This window comes from Sceloporus occidentalis, unplaced genomic scaffold (assembly GCF_023333645.1).
Source record: "Sceloporus occidentalis isolate IW3139 unplaced genomic scaffold, rSceOcc1.0.p SCAF_4, whole genome shotgun sequence".
In the NCBI taxonomy this organism is placed as follows: Eukaryota; Metazoa; Chordata; class Lepidosauria; order Squamata; family Phrynosomatidae; genus Sceloporus; species Sceloporus occidentalis.
In genome coordinates this window covers 73,462,909-73,484,258 of record NW_028316984.1, presented here as the reverse complement: position 1 = coordinate 73,484,258, position 21,350 = coordinate 73,462,909, and the positions used below count along the sequence as shown (strand labels likewise).

The 21,350-nt window shown below is 40.7% G+C and overlaps 1 protein-coding gene across 2 annotated transcripts in view; it reads right to left on the bottom strand.

The window, feature by feature from the left end:
• The window catches only part of LOC149313993 (contactin-associated protein-like 5), a 508,214-nt gene that overhangs the window by 193,714 nt on the left and 293,150 nt on the right, over positions 1-21,350 (bottom strand). The gene's annotated exons all lie outside the window — the stretch shown is intronic.

Genomic DNA, 21,350 nt, shown 5'->3' with positions numbered 1-21,350 from the left:
GCCTGGTTCAAGAACATTATCAAGAAACTAGACAATTCTGGCAAGTTGATATGTGGCCCTCCAGATGTTTGGTAGATTCCATCTCCCATAATCCATCACTGATTATATTGGCTAAAAGTTGATAAAAGTTGTAGATCCCTAAAATCTGGAGGGTGACCACTGCCATACTGGGTATAGATGTACCAATTGGGCAGTGCAGAGAAACATGTTGTCCAGGACCTGTCTGCCACATAAGTATCAGAGTGGGTCAGTGGACAGAGCTTACCAATATGTCACAGGAATTCAAAGTCAGACATTCAAGAGCTAAGCATTCACATTGTTCATAATCTAATCTACTATATCATGGGGGCAAAGTGTGGTCTACAGACTGCATGTGGCCTCAGGAGCATTTTTGTGATCCCCTAGGGGCTCCCTAGGGTAAAAAAATAAATAAAATGTCCTCAAATATTTGTGGAGGATGGAAAGCATTTTCTACATATTTTGAGCACCCTCGGGTCATTTTAGGTCAAATAAAAGCATTTAAAAAACAAAAACAAAAAACAGGAAGTGATATCTAGGTGATTTCCTGTGTGTGTGTGTGTGTGTGTGTGTGTGTGTGTGTGTGTGTGTGTGTTCTCCCAGACTATGGAACGGCCTGTCAGATGAGATCTGTCAAATTGCCAGCTTGGATAGCTTTTTAAAAGCTGTCAAGATGGATCTCTTCCGGCAGGCCTTTCCTGAATAAAAGTGTCCAGCCACAGAATTATCACCCCTCTCATCATGTATTAGCCCACCACTCTGTCCTCATTATATTTTTATCGTGTTATTAAAGGATATTTTAATCTCCAATTTTAATTGTATCATGTTTAATCCTGTTTTAAGGGGGGGATTTGAGACATAATATTGAATGTGGATATTTTAATGTATTGTGAGCCACTTTGACTGTCTCGTCACAGAAAAGCGGGATAAAAATAAGTTTTATTTAATTATTATTATTATTATTATTATTATTATTGTTGTTGTTGTTGTTTGTTTAAAAAAGGCCTTTTCTAGATCCTAAATGGACCAATGGAGCAAAAGGTAAATAAATATTCCATTTCCCCAGTTACATTTTTTATTGCTTTGTAGAGAGTGAAGCCTTTTGGTCTCCCGGAGGGGCAATGCAGCCCTCTAATCTCAATCAGCTCCCACCCATGAACTTTACTAACACAGGCTGCATTAGCAACACAGAGATGGAAGAAGTGTAAGGGCTTTAGGAACAGTGTTACAGAGGAAGGAAGAAAAGAAATCTGCTGGTTATTTCTCCAGTGCTGGCCTCCCAGAGGTAAAGAACTATCGTGCTAAAAGTGCTCTTGGGAGGCTGGCTTGCAAATGTGCCTGCCCTGTGAGACAGGCAGTTTTGTATGCCACTTTTTATTGTTTGGATTTTCCCAGAAGGAGTCAACAACTGTCTTTTCCTGAGAATGACCATGAAGAATTGGCTTGCTATTTTTCATCATCCTACACAACCTGGGTCAAAGTGCACTATGCTAACGTAACAATCCAATAGCGAAGACTTGTGTACCAACAGGATCCCTGCCAAAGTATGTTTTGAGGCTGCAGTTCCGGAGCAATGAGATTAAAAAAGTCCATACCTATTTGGAGCACTCCTCCAGAACTTCTATCTTGGTTTTGAACTTCTTCCTAAAGAACTTCTCAAATTTCATCATACGTTCAAGTTTTTTTTTAAACGAACATGGAACGAAACAAAGGTCAGAATCTTTTTTGATACTGTAGACAGTGACAGCAGGAAGGAAGGCAGTGAGGCACTGGAAAAATAGACAGATCAGAGCTGCAAAAAATGATCTGCTTTCTCTCACCACCCCTGCACAGCCCTGGAGGAAATGTAACCAATGGTGGAGCACAGCATTAGAATTTCAGCCAAAATTGATAGAATCATTCATCCAGGCAGAAAGCAATGGGTGTTTACTTCTTAAAAGTCTGGCTCTGTATTATTATTGAACCATGCTTATGGCAATGATTTAAAGGTTCCACTTTAATTTAAAAAACAAAACAGCTGCCTGGTGGGCAGGTATAAGCAGATTTTCTTCACAGGGGAAATAATTCTACCCACTGAATGTGCCCTGTGCAGATGGGGTGTGTGTGTGTGTGTGTGTGTGTGTGTGCATATATTAATTGCCTTAATCTTCATTAACTTTTGTATGTCTTTCAACTATTTTTATAATTTTATGTGGTGATTTTTTAAAAATCATTGTTAAGGTTTTTTAATTTGCTCTCTCTGGGAGCTGCCTTGGGTCCCACTCAGGGTGAAAAGCCTACAACTGAAATGAATGAATAAATGAATGAATGCATGAATAATTCCATAAATGAAAACAATTTTAGATATGTTGTGGTGGTCCCTGGGGGCAATGAGCCCTGTGCGTAGCTATTACTCTCAGGGAGTCCCTTTAATTTCCCTTCTAGGATCTCCTAGGTTTCCATTCCCACTCCCTGCTGAGCTGAATGAGACCCCTTGAGGTCCTATTCTTTGCTGCCACTACCCAGTGAATCTCAATGAACTATGTTTCCCTAAGCACACACTGGGACTTGCTAGGGATCTCTCTAGTTTCCTTTCCTTGCTAACTTAAGCCGTCCACAACCGAGCTAAGACACGTGTACAGGAGCAGAGAGAGACAGCAGATACTTTTAAAGAAAGATATTTCTTTTAAAGAAATAGAATAGAATAGGAGGATATCATTCATGCAAAGCCTCCTTGCCTTGCAGGTACAGAGAGCATAGTTACAAAGTATTCATTTCAGGCAAGCTATTAGATAAACGTAACAAAACCTAGACGCACTAGCTAACACAGTTCCTAGCTACTCACACAGTGATGGGATTTGCAGTTCGTGTTGAGTTTCTGGATGCAGGGAGCTGGCTTCTTGCCAACTCCACCTGCATTCCTCACAGCCAGTTCTCCAGCTGCCCAGAGAACAAAGAAAACATCTGGTTTCCCCCAAGAGGAGGGAGGGAGAGACAAAGAACCACATGGCCGCAAAGGGTTTTTAAAGGCTACTCAAGGAATGTTCTTGAATCTCCCAGTCCTACTCTCTGATTGGTCAGTTAGACCTTACATTAGCTATGATGTCACAGCTCATTAGCATGTGATGTCAGCTCTCATTAGCATGTACCTCCTCCCAGATTAACCCTTTGTGGTTCAGGAGAAGTCCCCAAATGGCTGGAGGGCCCAGTCATTACATATGTGATTTTCAAAATTGTGCATTCTTCATAAAATAAATGGAACATTTATGATTAAATCTCATTTAGCCATCTCCGATCAGAGGCTCCACTTCCAGTTATGTGTATCCTCTTGACTATCTGACTGACTGAGATCCTACATGAAGGAGATGGACTGATATCCTACATGAAGGAGATGTATCTTTACAACTACATAGCTACATGATGGTGGTGCATGAGGCAACTCTGCACAATTAAATATGCAAACAATGAGGAAATGCAAAATTACATTGCTCAAAGTACATTTGCATGTGCAGTGTGCAATGAATGTATAATGTACATCTTCTTTGCTGTATACAATGACACCACATGTTCATATCTGCTTCTCCCAGCTGGGTAAGGAAAAGATATCTGATTTTTTTTTTTAAAAAAATAATAATTTAAAACATGTTTTTAAAGTATTCAGAAACCCTGATTAGCATCAGTCTTCGCACTTCAAGTCTTATTCCGCACAAAATTTACATGTTGTTACTTTTGCAGAGAAAATAGTATTTTCTGTGCAGGAAACAGCTTTTCAGTGCACAATATAATATTTCTGCATAGTGAAAATATCCCTACCATCACCTTCTTTGTAATCAGGATGTTACGCCATGCTCAAACATGTACAACAACATGTAAGAACACTTAAGCATGGATTAATTATAATATGGGTTACATCATATCCAAACATGTGCAACAACATGTAAGGAAACTTGAGCATCCACAGATGCCAGCCACAGATGCTGGCAAAACATCAGGAAGAAACTCTTCTAGAACATGGGCACATAGCCCGAAAACCCCACAAAAAACTATAATTGTAAATTAACTGGTGGAAGCACCAAGGACTTCTGTCACTCACCCTGCCCTTTTACTCAGAGGATCCCTTCCTGGATCTTATACTTGGGCCTCAAGGTGAGCTCTACAATGGACAAATGTTTGTACTAACCAATGGGTTTAAAATGATAAAGTATGTCCAGTTTTCTCTTTCAGTATTTGAAAACATTCAGATACTGTTGTAGCAAATAAAACCAGTGAAGACTTAGTCTGGTATTCTTTATTGCAGTTATGGATGCATACACATCTGTTGCTGTGCTGTAATCAAGTCTATGGAGTCACAATTGCCCTGATTGAAAATGACCTCCCAAACCTTCTTTATGAGACATCAGCAGCACTGGGTGAAGAAGCTCTGTCCTGGTGGCAATCAGGTGGATGTTTTCATTCCCTCCAACCAGCCAGCAAAGTTGTGACAAACACAGCCTCCCCTGCGGGTGGAAAGAAGGTGGAAACATCATCCACCCACACTGTGATTGCCTCCTTTGTCCAATGAATGAGTGAGTACATGTCAGTCATAATGAATTGTGTTTCCATTCTCCTCTGGGGGATATACTTTCCCCCACAGGTCCTGCTTTACAGCATTCCATGGGCTGTGGCTCACTGGTTCTATCCAGAATTTCCTAGCTCATCACTTCATAATGTGTAAGCCACTAACTGGTTTCCAACCATCATTTCCTATGCTCATTGGTTCCTATGTACAAGGAGGAAACTGGCTTTGTCCAGAAAGCCTCCCTGTGCACAACCTATGAATTCATGCAGACATTGACTGAGTACATGTCAGTCCTAATGAAGTGTGTTTCCATTCTCCTGCTGCCCAGACCCACATGTGTATTACTGTATGCACTTTAAACATCTGAAAAAAAATTATACTCATCAAAGAGCAATAACATAAAAGCAGTTTTACTGCTTTGGATCAATTGCCCATCTCACTTTGGCACAAGACAGATAATAATTTTGTCAGAGTAGAACGATCACTGAATGCTGTTTTTCATTTCATTCTGCTCTCATCTCTATTGCTGAAGTCCTACCCCCACAAGCCACCTAGAAAAACTTACCTGACCAGAGCCAATAGAAGGGATGAATAAATAAGTATGCACACTATAGGAAGTAATGCTTTTTAATACTACTTTCAAGTTGAATTTTCTGCTTTAAAAAATCTGTGCCAACCTTTAGTAGCTTGTGATCGAAATCCATAACAAGAAGAACCTAATTATCTATAGAACATGTAAAGGACTGAGGTTTGATCACTGAATGCTGAACAAATCATATATTCCAAGTAGATCATTTATAGATTCTGTTCTATCTCTGCAAGTGACCTGCCCTGGGAATAATTTGCCTTGGATATAAATTCATACAATCAATACACTAAATTAACCCACCTACTCTTACTTTCCCTATATCCCCTTTACTCCCCACTAAGGACTTGTTTTCCCTTCTCATTCTGAGCTTCAATATTCTCAGTCTGTATGAAGAAGTATAGAAATTAAATTTGCATCCATTTGCATTGACAGTGCATTAGGCCTTGGATTCTTTCAGTTTGCTGTTATTCTTTGGAGATTTTGAGGTGCAAAATCTTTGGGTAGGTAAATGGATCAATGTATTTGTGCTCAGGGAGAATTGCTATTAAAACATGAAGGACAGGACTATGATTAATATTTGGCATGCATTTCACTCATATTATTCCTATAAGCATTTGTGTACATGAGGAGCTTTAGGACTACCTTGGTGCAAATCAAGTCATTTTGCTGCCTAAAGTATAACAAGAAATGGCATGCACAAGGTGTTGGTAATGACCTATAAAGCCCTAAATGGCTTGGGACCAGGGTATTTGGAGGACCGCCTCTCCCCATACAATCTGCCCCGCACACTCAGATCAACAGGGATGAAATTGTTGGAGGTCCCAGCAACACGCTATGTGAGGACCTCACAGAGGGCATTTTCTATCGTGGCCCCTAGATCTTGGAATAGTCTCCCAGATGAGCTCCGCTCCATCACATCTTTAGCTCTTTTTAAAAAGAACCTGAAGACGCATTTCTTTTCCCGAGCCTTCCCAACATGAAAAATCTTTTTTCCCTTACCCCTTTTCATTGATGACCCTGGAATGTATATATCGACTTCTGGCCCTTTTGTTGTTAGTATTGTTATGTTGTTTTTAATGCTGTTTTTAATTGATTTTATTGGAATGTTTTTATATATAATTGTTCGCCACTTTGATCAAAATTTTGGAAAAGCGGGTTACAAATAAATTATATTATTATTATTATTATTATTATTATTATTAAAACACACACAAAGTTTTGGATTTCAAGAAAGCTGATTTTAATAAACTTGAGGAAATACTGGGTGAAATCTCAGGGTCATAAATGCTCAAAGGGAAGGGAGTCCATAGTCCATGGGAGTTCCTTAAAGTTGAGATAGGAAGGCACAGTTGCCAACAATTCCAAGAAGGAAAAAATGTGAGAGGTGTCTTGAGAAATCAGGGTGAATGTCCAAAGAACTTTAGATGGGTTGAAATTTAAAAGAAACATGTATAAGAAATAGAATGAGGGGGGAACCCCCAAAGTGGGATGCAAACAAATACTACATATAGGAGCTCGACAGACCACCCTGAAAGGGCGGGCTGGAGCCACCTGTTTTTGCTCCCGAGGGAGTCCACAGCAACCAAACCATGCAGGCTCCCTCCACACCAAAAATAACCTGCTAAAAGCATGCATGGCCACCACCATCAGTGTGCCATTGACACACTGTGATGTGTTGATGACGCAAGTGCGGCACCTCAACGTGGTGATGCTGCGCCACGCTTGTGCCATCATGGCAGCACCGCCACGATGGCGCTGCCGTCGCGCCCTAGGACTCGGGAGCGTGCGGATACTCCACACTCCCAAGCCCTAATTTTGGCCCCAGGGTGCCACAAAGCACCTGTTTGTACCGGTCCATAGTTTCTCACAATGGGTGACTAGATGCCTCTGGGAAGCACATATGGAGGTCATGGGAGAAGTAGCTCTCTCACACTGTTGTTTCAAAATAGTTTGTTAAGTCAAATTATTCAAGGTAAACATAACTGAAAATAACCTCCACAAAATGGGTAGAGGGTTGAGGAAAATTTATCTGAATAGTCTCTGAGGGAAAGAGAAATTATTCATCAGTTCAAAAAATAAATTCTTAAAACATTTCTCATAAAATTCTCTTTTGTAAAAAATCAGGTAAATTAATATAAAATGAAATAATACTGTTATAGCTGAAGGAAAAAAAATCAGTTAAATGGAAGGCTGAGAGGGATAAAAATCTTTATTTCATTTTGGTATGTGAAAATGAAACATTTTAAAGTTTTCCCTCTGCTGGGAAAGACTAGACAGATTGTTATGCATTGTTCTTTCTTTTTTTCTTTCTTGTATGTTTGGACTTTTTACAGAAAGCTCACACAAGCATTTCTAGGGGGGATCTCATCTGAACGTTTTCTGCAAAGCATGGCATTTTGTGGAAAACAGAACAGATTTTGCACAAGGTGCAGGGTTTACAAAAACAAAGATGAAACATGAAAACGGTGCTGCTTGTTTGTCTCTCAGTCAGGGACCTTTTTTAATGACAGTTGATTAAAAAAAATCAGGGGAATTTCTTGACCTGTTGAGAACAGCTGAAATATTGTGAATATTGTTTTCATCCCTAAAAATGAATATATTGTCTCCTTCAACTGTATTAAAATATACTGGCCAGGGTTCTGTCAGTGGCATACATGTGCTTCCATGTCATTTTACATTCAGAGAGAAAGAGCTATTCAGCAACATCCCCTCAACCAGTTAGTGGCAATAGGATTGGGCAGAATACCCAGGCAGTAGTTGGCTGCAGCCAGGAAAAGTTGTCTTCCTCCTGAACCTCCAAGAAGGATACAGCTGCTGATTGACCCCAGTTGTAGAAGTACTGCTGGATGCTACTCAGCTACAGCTATCTCTCACTTTCCCTGGTCACTAAATGGCCTAGGGGACACATAGCTACTTTTTCAAGAAGGCCTGCTTACCCAAGAATTTGTAGCCCGGTTGAACTGTCCAAACAGAGCAATAAATTCCACATTGTGTGACACAGGGTCTCAGCCACTGTGTTAGATGTATAGTTGCATCTGAAATTCTACACTCTGTGTGCAAGTGGCCAAATAAGGAGGTAGGGTATTTCAACAAATATTATTCTCTCCTACTCCAAATTGAGGAAGCCAGAAAAAGAAAAGAAAAACCCAAATAATTTCTGGAATATTTAAATTCTGAGAAATTATGACTCCACTCTAGTTCAAAGCTCAGTCCCTGAAATCTGCATGTTTCAGATAGTAGGACAGGACAAAGAGTGTCCCTTGGCCATTGAATGTAAACCTTGAATGGCCAACGTGAACAGTGTGATGCGGCAGCTAAAAAGGCCAATGCAATTTTAGGGAGCATCAATAAAAGTATAGTGTCCAGATCAAGAGAAGTAATAGTGCCACTGTATTCTGCTCTGGTCACGCCCCACCTGGAATATTGTGTCCAGTTCTGGGCACCACAATTTAAAAAGGATGTTGAGAAACTGGAGCGTGTCCAAAGGAGGGCAACTAAAATGGTGAAAGGTCTGGAAATCACGCCCTATGAGGAACGACTCAGGGAGCTGGGGATGTTTAGCCTGGAGAAAAGAAGGTTAAGAGGTGATATGGTAGCCCTGTTTAAATATTTGAAAGGAAATCATATTGAAGAGGGAACAAGCTTGTTTTCTGCTGCTCCAGAGAACTGGACCCAGAGCAATGGATGCAAGCTGCAGGAAAAGAGATTCCACCTCAACATTAGGAAGAACCTCCTGACAGTAAGGGCTGTTCAACAGTGGAACACACTTCCTCGGAGTGTAGTGGACTCTCCTTCCTTGGGGGTCTTTAAGCAGAGGTTAGATGGCCATCTGTTGGGGATACTTTGATTTGGATTTCCTGCATGGCAGGGGATTGGACTGGATGGCCCTTGCACTCTCTTCCAACTCTATGATTCTATGATTCTATGATTCCCTAGATTACATTAGTAATCTAGATGGACCAGTGGTCTGACATCGACACAAACCAGACAGGCTATCACCTATTTCTCTGTCTCTCTGTGTGTCTCTCTCTCTCTGCATCTTTATGTATATTTGTCTCTCTGCCTTCCTGATCAGTAACCCATGGTAGCTTGTTCACTTGTGGACACTTCACCAGGAATGGACCCATGAACAAAGATAACCTAAGAGAGCCACCTAGCCTCCACCAGTAATAGGCCCAACCCTGAATAATTTAATTTTGAACCCATGCTACTACCAATGACTGAGAGACAATGTGAATGGTTATAATGCTGGACATTAGATGTAGGTATGGAAGAGGGGTATGCAAAGTAAATATTCCAGATAGATATTGGCTAAAAACCAAGCAGAGAAGACTGCCAGGTCACTGACAACATTTTCTAGCTCACTACACACTAATTATGTGAGGCCAAAGACAATATTAAACATTCACTTCCTCAATCCTAGCAAGGGCATTTGATTTCACTATAAAACAAATAACACTGAAGCACACATGGGACGTAATTAGAGAGAAAATTCTCTCATTTCTATGTCCAGCTTTACTTGAAAAAAAGAAATTAGTCATTTCAGCAGTATCCCCCAAATTAAATGTTAAAGAACTGGCACCCGCAAAAACAACCTTCCATTTTTATTTTCGCCTCTTAAAACACACACACACACACACACACACACACACACACACACACACACACACACACAGAGCTTCTTCCCCACAAACCCCTTGTGTTAGCATTTGATTTCCCAGTGTGCTGTTTTTTTATAAGATAGCACATGCAAGCAATGCAAGCTTGGACAGGGGAGAGAAAAATGTTAAATCCAAAATTAAATTCGGAAGCAGAAAAATAGAAAAAGCACACAAAAAGGAGATTCAAGCAGGCAGCAAGCAGATTCTGAGATTTAAAAGTCAGGTCTGATTAGCAGATACTATACTCAAACTGAGCTAATTCTTTTTAAAATATGTTTTTGGTGGTTATAGCCGCAGAACAAATGGAGGGATGATTGACATCAGAAGACAAACTGGAATGATGGATAGAATTAATGTTAGTTGGGGAAGCGAGTTAGTAACAGGGGTAGACTGAGCTTCTTGAAGTGGGGAGAGAAGTAATGCAGCCTCATTCATCTTGCTTGCAGCCACCTTATTCTCCTTCTGTCACCTCACCTCACCTTACCTCCCCTTCACTTCCCAACCTGTCCTGAAGTGCAAAGTAAAATTATCTGTGCAGCCTTTGCTTCTTTACAGTAGAGACATCAGGTCAGCAGCAGTGAGAGTGGAAGTAACAGCAGCAATGGCATGTTATGGAACACTGACAGTAGCACTGTCCACCACCATGTGAGGAGCAGGGAAAGAGAAGGAGATTGGAGTGAGGGGGACCTGCCACATGAGGCAGACATCTCACTTAACCTAACAGTAGGACTGACTTTAGTTTCTGACTTGTATCAGAAACAGGTGAGGAGTTACAAGACAGAGAATTAATGGAATAAATATAGACAGACAGTTGGTGAAAACTAAGAGGCTCGACAGTCCAGCACTTTGGTGGTGTTAGGGTACAGCATTCACACGCTGGATACCTTAACCCTGCCCCCAGGGCACCATTTTGGCATGCACTGGTCTACACAGCGTATGCCATCATGACTCCCCTCTGGTGCTGCATCAACATGATGCAGTACCGAAGAGGTGTCATAAATCCTCACTGGAGGGTGCAAAAAAGAGCTGTTTTTTGGTGGCTCATTTTTGTGCTCACCTGAGGCTGGATTGGGTGCACAGTGTGAGGTTGCCACAGCCCTGATCTGGCCAGTAAAGGGGCAGATGCATGTATAGCCCCTGAGTTAGCAAAGAGAGTGGACAAGTTCAGTTGGTCATAAGACAAAGACAAGAGTTTGTCTAGGTCAGAGAAGTTAGGCTAACTTATTAGAACCAATATGATATTGTTTATTTCTTACATAAGTACTTGTTATATATATTTTATGTCCCATTAATAAATAATATTAATGGTTTAATTATCTCTGTTCTGGGACTCACATCATACAGTTATAGCACTAGGACTCCACTTTAATTGCCATGGCAACATTCTATGAAATGCTAGCTTTATAATTTGGTGAGTATGGAAACTCGCTGGCAGATCATTCTAAATAACGCTCCCTCAGTGTCAGTTTCAGGATTGCATAGGATGTTGCCCAGGCAATCAGAGCACAATTATATTATTATAATTGCATGGTGTGAATGGGTCCCTCATCCAGTGGTTTTTTAGACAGGGAAATCTCATACACTGGTGATATTGAACTTACTGTATATTTCCACTGCTTTTGACTACAGCGTTTTCCAAGTTCAGATCTGCAGATTAGGCTGATTATTTCCAAGGGAGCAGACAACATAGATTTCTCCAAGCATGTAATGCACTTCATGTTTGTTAGGAAGTTATGAAGCTGTAGACAACATTTTGCCTTTTAAAGTGTAACTGTCACATTCTGTCTTCATATATTATATGTTTTGGATCTTCTGTCTTGGGTAAGTATTTTAGACACAGGGCAGACTGTCCAAAAAGACGGTCTCCCGGTGCCTAGTTTTGGTCCGCGGGGAATCTGCAGCCTCCAGACCACGGGACTTCCTCGCGGACCAAAAGGAACCCATGAAAAGCGGGTTCTTCTTGCAACGCCATTATGACATTGTATTGCGCCAATAGTACATCGCAGTGTCATAATGGAGCCACAACGTGTGGACGCTATGCATCCGGCACATAACAATGGGAGCGCCCAGCTGTACAGGGCACCACCATTTTGACTCACTCGTCACATGCGAGGAGCAAGAGGCATCTAGAAGTGCCGACCCTCACACATGACGAGGGCATCCTATACCATCTGTCTGGACCTGGCCTTAGTTTGAAACTTAAGCCTCAGTGCTAGTTTGGGTCAAGGCCAAAAAAATGGCCATGAACAAAGTGAATTGTGCAAAATAACCTGAAGACATAGGTTCTCTTCTTTCTGAAAAAATAAAGTAAAATCTTTCCCCATGTGGCTAAAATGCAGAGCATACAATATGCACAGAATTTCCAAATCTCCAGGACCCCAAAGCCCATGATTTCATGACGCCACGAGGTGGTGCCTCTGAGTTTACATTGGCATCTCTTGAAAAACAACAATCTGTTATTTGTAATCATGGTCCAATGGTGAAAAGAAGAAGTCCAGTGCACCTAAAGGGCATGTGAAGAAGTACAGTATGCCTGCATTATATCCTGCATTGAGGATATGCTCAAAGCCATGCAGGAGCACGTGGGGGCATGGGGTGGCATGTCCCATTCACATGAATGGAGCATGCTCCAATGGCATGCGCCCCGCGCGCTGCCGCCACATTGCCATGGGCACGAGCCCCATTCATTTGGATGGGGCTTGAACATCCGCGTTTTTTCTTTTACGTGGGGGTGTGTGTCCGGAACGGATCCCCCGTGTAAGAGAAGGGCAGGCAGTAAAGGTGCAGAAAGCTGGGAAACACCAGGAAAGTTTTTGTAAACCCCACTATGGGGCGAAATATACTGGTGGAAGGGGCGGGTTGAAGCTTCCCCTTCTGAAGCCAGATTGAGGCCACAGCAACTGCATGCTGTGGCGTCAATCTGCCTTGAAGCTGCCTGAAAAAGGAGCGGCAAATAGCCACTTTTTGGGGGGGGGGGGGACAGCAAAAAGCTGACTTTTCTGCCTGCACTATGGCTGGAAGCTGGCTTTATGGTACTCTGGCAGTGTGCAGCATGTTAATGCTATGCTGCTAGAGTGTCATGAAGCCACCCCATGTAAATGGTCAGGCAACTTCTGAGTGGCTTGGGAACATGCAGCATGTAAACATCATACTCCCAAGCCACCCAGAAGGTGGCAAAAAGGGGAGGTCTGTTTCGCCCTTATGTTGACCTGTTTCAGATTAGCTGAATTGGATTAGATTAGTGGAAATCTGTAGTACAGTATTATATTGCATTTCCAGCTGCTTTTTGTGCTGGAAGCTGGAACAGAAGTATTTTAGTCTTGTTTTGTGCTCAGAACAAGGAATGTTATGGCAGGAAGGGAAAGAAGAAGAAAAAAGGACACAATCCCCATCTGCTGAAACTGTTCTCCATTATGCTATATAGCACGAAAGGGTTTAGGCTTATGGATGTATTATTATGAAAAATGTGAAGGATTTTGAAAAGGTGAACAAAGTGTTTGTGTCCCTGTTCAAAAGGAATTACAATCTAATATCCTTTTACACTGCACAGTCATAGTACTATGATTCCACGTTAACTGCCATGACAACATACTATGAAATTCTGGGGCTTATAGTTTGGTGAGGCATTAAAGGGGCTCCCTGGCTGAGGATTCGTAGACTGCATCTACATTACAGAATTAATGCAGTTAGACATCATGTTAACTGCCATGGCTCAATGCTATGGAATTCTGAGATTTCTAGTTTTGTCATGTATTTAACCTTTTCTGTCAGAGAGCTCTGGTGCCACAACAAACTTCAAATCCCAGGATTCCACAGGATGGAGTCAAGCAGTGTCAAACAGCATTAATTCAGCAGTGTGGCAGCAGCCAAGGGACAAATCCCATAAGGCTATTGTTGTAGGGCTAAAGAAAGATAACTGAATTAATGGGATGTACTCACTACATGATGTCAGCTTAATCCCTTTGCTGGTGTACACTTCAATTGTTTCAGAAAGACACCTTGTCATTGATGGGGAAACCCATCAATTATTTCCCATAAAGCTGCTATCCATGTAGTCCTGATCATGTGATAATATCTTTCACTTCAGAAATGGAAGAGACAGGACATGTTGCATGAGGGATTCTCCTCCTCTTACCCTCCCCCCCCCCCAGATATTCCCAAGCAGGCTGAGCCCTGCCTGCCTGCCTGCCTTTCTTTCTTTTTCTTTTTTGTTGCTGTCATCTGCCATCTGACCTTGCCTTTCCTACCCCTCCACCACCCAATCTTTCCCATCTCTCCTCTGTCCAATCTCTCCTTTCCCCTCTCTGCTTCCCAATCTCACCTTTCCCCCACCATTCAGTCTTACATTTCCCACTCCCTCCACCACCCTATCTTGCCTCCCACCCCCAATGCCTGATAGCTCCTTCCCCTAGCCAATTGATCTTGCCTTCCTCCAGGCATACCAGCCTCACCTTTCCCACCTCTTGCACTGCTTTATCTCTTCTTTCCCTCTCCCACCACTCAATCTCAACCTCCACCTTCCTGATCTCACCTTTCCCCCGCTGCCACCACCTGATCTCATTTCCCTCCCTCTTCCCTTCTCCCCTGCAAACCAATCTCATCTTTCCCACTTACTCTATCATCCAATATCTCCTAGAGTGTAATAATAGTGCTATAACCTCATATTGTGAAAAGGCCCTAAAAAAGACTAAGGAGAATATGAACATGGAAAAGAGAAGTTTAGAAAACACAAAATGGACAGAAATGCAATAACATGCTGTTGGGTAAAGCCATGACTTATGACTGAGGGAGTAAAGTATAGGCTATGCATAAAACAACAATCTCAGAACTTGAAATTCATGTGTTTTTTTTAAAAAAAATCTTTCTTTACTTGCTAATGCTGCATGAGGAGATGGGATTATATTTCATCAACCATACTGAAAGCTAAAACATCCGCTATTTTTTTCTGCCTGCAATCTGTGACCTTTGCATTCAGTACCAATGCTATTGAAGTAGTAGGGAAGTACAAAGACTTCCTCATGCCTTTCCCACCCCTTCCAATTTTGCCTTTAATGTGTTTTCATTTATTTATTGTTAATTGCTTCCAGTTCAGATTTCCTGAAACTATGGTGACAGTGCTCATCACCCAGTAATCCACCAAGTTTCTTTGAAACCTCCAAAAATTGCTTTTGTAAACTTAATGCCTCTCCATAGCTCCTTTCCTGCTTAAAATATCTACTTCATGTTTATCGAGGTCATCCATATGCTCTACAGAAAACAGATATATTTTCTCTCTGCTGAACAGCTAGAGCACTGCATTCATCCATGTTATCAGCAAACCAGCAATAGAGCTGAGATTAACGGGAGAAGCGTTCACAACTTAAGCAAGGTATTTCAAAGAGGTTTTCAGTTTTAAACAATAGGAATACTTAGAAGAGGCTGAAATATCATAGACATGTCAGAACCAAGGAATCTAAAAAAAATCTATGTTTTGTTTTTGTTGGACTTTTCAGCATCCTACCTGTACTTTCACCACTTCCAAGTTCCCAGCAAGTTTCAAGACTCCCTCCATCTATTTCCTTTGCTGACAGTGGTGGGGATTTGGGTACATTCTTTTTTTTTTTTAATGTATTCAATTTTGACAGCCTAAAAACCCTAAAGGCACCAGATCCAATCTAATTCAAACCAGTGATTCAAACCCTGGTCTCCAGAGTTGTAGTCCAATGCTCAAACTACTGCACATAAATGAAGTGAGAGCCAACATGGTGCAGTGGTTTGAGCACTGGACTACGACTCTGGAGACCAGGGTTTGAATCACCTTTTGGCCAACTCCCAGATAAATCAAAAAGCAGCTGCACCTTGAGTAGCACACTCCTTGGAGTTTTTTCACTTTCTCTCAAACTGAAATAAGATGCATTTAGAAATGTGGATTTTGTGCTCCCCCCTCCCCTATGATATATAAATACTTATGTAAATGTGAACTTCTGTTCAGATCTTTTCATTAGAAAAAAATATTGGGCAATAGTGTAGAAAAGTGGGGGGACAGATTTATGAGTGAACATATGCAAAGTAGAAATAGATTTGTTTGCCCATCTCTAGAGGCAAGGTAAGCATGATGCAGCATCAGAGGACAAAAATAAGTAAGGATTAGTTGGCAGCCTATTCTGAACTCCAACCAACTATAAGCAACTTAGATCTTCACTGATTTTTTAAATTTGTTTTTCAAGAAGCGAGTAGGAGAGATGAAACATTGTGAGTTATGTCAGCAATTTCCTGAAGAATATATCTCTGTTATACACATATACCCTAAATATATTAGATCTTGGAAGGTAAGCAGGACCAGCCCTGGTTAGTACTTCAATGGGAAACTGCCAATAAATACTAGATAATGTCAGCTATATTCCAGATGAAGGAACTAGCAAATACACCTCTGAGTATTCCTTGCCTAAGAAAATCCTATGAAATTCATGGGATCGCCATATGTCAGCAATTGACTTGAAGGCACACACACATATGTATATTAAAATATAAGATATAAAGGAAGCAAAATGTGTGTGTATGAAATCAACACTGAAGTAGAAAATACACAAACCATTGATTCAGGGTTCCGTGCCAGTATCCATGGTAGCATGGAGATTCTAGGAACAGTACTCCAAAATAACTTTTCAAAGCACTCAGAATATATAAATCACCCTGTATATAATGGGTTCCTGGTATCTGCTGGGGATTGGTTCCAGAACCCATGAAAGATACCAAAATCCAAATATGCTCAAGTCCCATTATGTCCTACAGTGTAGTAAAATTGTGTCTCTTATATAAAATGGAGCTGAAACAAAAAACATGTCTGAAGTAAAGTCTGAGCTGGGAAACAATGGGATACTCCTCAACCAATCCTACTCTAGATGTGTGTGCCTGCCTACAACAAGCAAAGCAACAGCACCTGCATCTCGAATCTCTTAGTATGCATGCATGAATGGCAAAACAGAGAGAACCAACTATTCCTCAGCATGTCAAAAACAAAACAAAACAAAACAATGAGCTGTAAGTTTGACTTCCAAAACTGAAATCATAACAGAGTGACTGTGAAAAGGGAAGCTCAGTAAGCCAGGCCAACACAGTTTGTGGAATGTTAGGGGGAGAGTGCTATTGGGTAAAAATTTTAAAACCAGAAGCTTCTCTGTTCAACAGCCAAGTAGGACCAGTAGGAATAGAGAGAGAGGCAGGAGCCTATAGGAATGAATTAAACTTTGAGAAGATCATAATAGTGTAGTAGTGGTTTGGTGTTAGACTATGAGCCTAGAGACCAGGGTTTGAAACCATGCTCAGCTTCAGAGAAAGGAAAAGTCAATCTCCTTCTGAACAAATCTTGTCAAGAAAACACCATGATAGATAGTGTTGCCATAGGGCAGAAATGTCTTGAAGGCACACAATAACAAGGGCTGCGTCCACACTGCAGAAATTTCTTTTGACACCACTTGATGAGAGAGTTAGGAATAGAGAAATGATAAGGGCTAAGAAAGGCAAGGGACAATAAGTGAGAGGGAACTTTGGTTTGAAGGAAACAACATGTGGAAAGAGCCCAGTTTTAATGGAGGTATTACATCATACTGTATAATGGATCCAACATCGGGCATACACATTATATATATATGTGTGTGTGTGTGTGTGTGTGTGTGTGTGTATAAATAAGGAGTATCTGGCATGTATTATCTGGGTGCTAGATTTACAATTTATAGCAGATGAAGAGCGCTGATTTTTCTTCTTTTCTCAAAAAACTCTAGCTTATTCCAAGCGACAAGAGGGATTGTAGCAGATTAATAGATTTCACAATTTCTAAATAACTGGATTTGAAGGCAACTTGGTTTCTAGAGTTGGCCTTCTATTGAGCTAATTTAGCAGCGTATTGTTCTTTGATATTGGATGGTTATTATTGATTGAGTCTAGCTGTTTTGAGCCTGGCAATGCTAAGGACTATTGATTGTTCTAAGCTTTTTATATTTTCTTTTATTTTGCTGTCTGTTTCTGATCTTTTTCTTGTTAATTCATTTTCTTCTATGGCTCCTACGATTTCTCATAATTTGATTTCCATTAGGTGTCTTCCCCATTCTCAGCTCCCTTTCAATTGCTATCTTTGAAACTGCTGATCAGTCAGTTCAAAAGCAATGACAGTCCATGACCATTTTCTTGCTGAATCTCTTCATCTTCTTGCTCTCAATGAAACCTGGCTTCCAGCTTACAACACTGTAACCTCTGCTGCTCTCTCATTTGGTGGACTGTTACCCCTGCTATCCAACTTCTGTTGGTTTCAACTCTTATCTTCTCCTCAACAGCACTGTTTTTCTTCTTTCAAACTTCATGCTATTAAACCTTTCCTACCACTTCAGCTTCGGTTGCAGTTATTTATCATCCACTGGTATCACCTACTAAGTTTTTGTCAGATTTTGAGGCCTGGCTGACTTTTTTTTTTAGTGGATGAAGTCCCTTCCTTGATTATGGGGGTCTTCAATATCCATGTGGATGACATGAATAATCCTACAACTGTATGTCTCTGCTCTGTGTCTTCTTTTGGTCTCAAACTCTGTTCTAATGCACCTACTCACTCTTCTGGTCATTGTCTTGATATTGTTCTTACAAAAAAAAATACATAACCTCTGACTTCATTCCTAGGGATTTCCCATTGTCTGATCATAATTTCATCTCTTTTACCCTCACCCATAATCCACCTCCTTTCGTGACCTTTATTCTATTGATCCTGTGACTTTTGGCCAGGCTCTGGATTCTTCTTTATCTTCCTTAAACCTTGGAGACTCCATGGATCCAGCGATCTCCTTACTCAATTCTTATCGTCAACCCTAGATAGTTTTGCCCCTTTATTGATATGTTCAACCTATCAAGCCACACCTTTCAGAATCTTGGATCACTCCTATCATTCAGTTTCTTTGTTCTTGTTATGGATGCTGAACGGTTGTGGAAAAGACCAGGGAATGGGATGATTATATTCATTATAAATGTGTTCTTTTTTTTTACATGCTATTTCCTTGGCAAAACAGAATTATTATAAATCTGTGATTGAGGCTAATGTCATTTTGCACATTCGATTATCTATTAAAACCTGCTTCTCTGTTGGTTCCACACTCATTTCCACCCACTTATTTCGCCAATTATTTTACTACTAAAATTGAAATAATCTGTTCCAACCTTGATTCCCTGCCTTCTTCTTTTACTCCAGAAAATCAATAATCTATAACTAGAAGATTCTCTGCTTTTTCTTCAGTTTCCTTGGATGAATTATCTAAGCTCTTAAATTATTCTAAACCAATGGCCATCCCCCTCGATCCACTTTCATCTCATCTTTTGATTTCTGTTGCCTCCTCTATTTTACCTTCTCTTCTTTACTATCAACCTTTCTATATCTAATGGCTCCTTCCCTTCTGCCTTTAAACATGTTTTAGTTTCTCAAATCTTGAAAAAGCCTTCTCTTGTTCTATTTTCACTCTTGAGCTATCGGCCTATCTCACTTCTTCCTTTTCTATCTAATGTTTTAGAACGTGATGTTTATTTTTACTACCTGGAGTTTCTTACTGCTAATTCTACTCTCTATCCTTTTCAGTCCAGCTTTAACCCACTGCATTCGACTGAGACTGCTCTTATTAAGATCACTGATAATCTTTTACTGGCTAAATCTAAAGGTCTTTATTCTATTCTAGTCCTCTTGGATCTCTCTGCTGCATTCATTACCACTGATCATGGTCTCTTGGTGGATTTACTCCAAGACCTGGGTTTTGCGGGATTAGTTTTGGTTTAAATCCTACCTGTCAAACAGATCTTTTGTGGTCGTTACAGGAAGTCAGGTTTCTGCCTCCTTCTCATCAGCTGTTGGGGTCCCCCAGGGTTCTGTTTTGGGTTCTCTACTATTCTCCTTTTATAACCTGTCCCTGGGGAATCTTATTAGCTCCTACGGCTTTCAATATCACCTATATGCTGAAGACACCCAGCTGTACTTTCTTACCTCTGAGGATTTGCCAGGTGTTGTGCAGCAATTATTATTATGTCCTGCTGTCTTTGAGTGGATGATTCACCAGCGTCAGAAGCTCAATATGGCAAAACTGAGCTACTTCTCTTCCTACCCAAGCCATCTTTGCAATGTTCTTTGTCAATTACTGTGAATGACATTTCTATTCAATGTGTCAATGATGCCCATAGTCTTGGCTTCCTATTTGACTCTTTGTTATCATTCACTCCACAGATCCAGGCTACAGCCAAGTCATGCAGATTCTTACTTTATAATCTCATCAGAATTCAACCATTTCTTTCTGTTTTGATGGCAAAGACTTTGGTGCATGCACTGGTGATATTGTGCCTGGATTATTGCAACTCATTGCTAATACGTCTTCCTATTTTCAACCTTAGCCCCCTAATATCTGTGCAGTGTTCAGCAGCCAGGGTCATCTTCTTTGCCCGTAGCTTTGACTATGTTACTTTCTTGTTGTTATCCCTCCATTGGTTCCCCATTCCTTTCAGAATCCGGTATAAAATTCTTCTTCTGGCCTTTAAAGCCTTTCATGACTTCGCTCCCTCTTATTTGTCAGTGCCCATCTCTCCTTACCACCCTCCACACGAATTGAGATCTTATGACACCGGTCTCCTGACCCAGCCAAGGGTCTCCTCCTCCCCTGCTTGAATCTGCCCCTTCTCCTGTGCTGCTCCTCATGCCTGAATTTTCCTCCCCACACAATTAAGAACTATTACTTCCTTAACTAATTTTAAGGCTGGATTGAAGACACTCTTGTTTAGGGAGGCATTCCAAATTACAGGTTGTTAATTTGCTGCTTACTTTGTTTTGTATTGTATACTAGTTAGTATTGTTTTAGAGATATTTTAATCATGTAATGTAGTTGTTTTAGATAAGTTAATAATAATAATTTATGAATTCACATCATATCATCTAGATTATTTACAACAAACCATATGGATAGTTTGAGTGATTGAGCAAGTGCTTGTTTCTATAATTTATTATTTAAGGTGTGAGTGTGTGGTTGTATCAACTCTACATATTATTTCACAGTTCACTGTGAATTTTGGGTTAGGCCTTACTCTCAATTTTTCTTTCACTACCAGTAATCAGGTGAGTGATAATTTATGAGCCTGAAGAAGAGAATAAAGGGGAATGCTACTTCCATGCATCAAGCCTACTAAAGTTTCTTTCATTTTCATTATGCAGACATTTCTTTACTGTGTATCTGTTCCAAAAATGCTATGATACCTAACAGTATACATCTTGTAAATGATCCATTTAAACAAAAGATCAACTGCATTAAAGGGATGACATGTTTTGATGATAGAAAAACATATCCTTTTCGTTCACATCCCTTTAAAACTTCAAAGCTTTCAAACATAGTTTGGGCATAAAACGTAATCCTTGCACAAATCTGCACCTTGATTTGAATTTTGCATATTTCATCTCCAATCCACTGGCATGGGGGATAGGAGAAAGAATGAAAGAGAGTGACTGTGTGAGAGAGAGCGAGACACATGCAGTTTACCAGTACCCAGATCTTCACAGCAA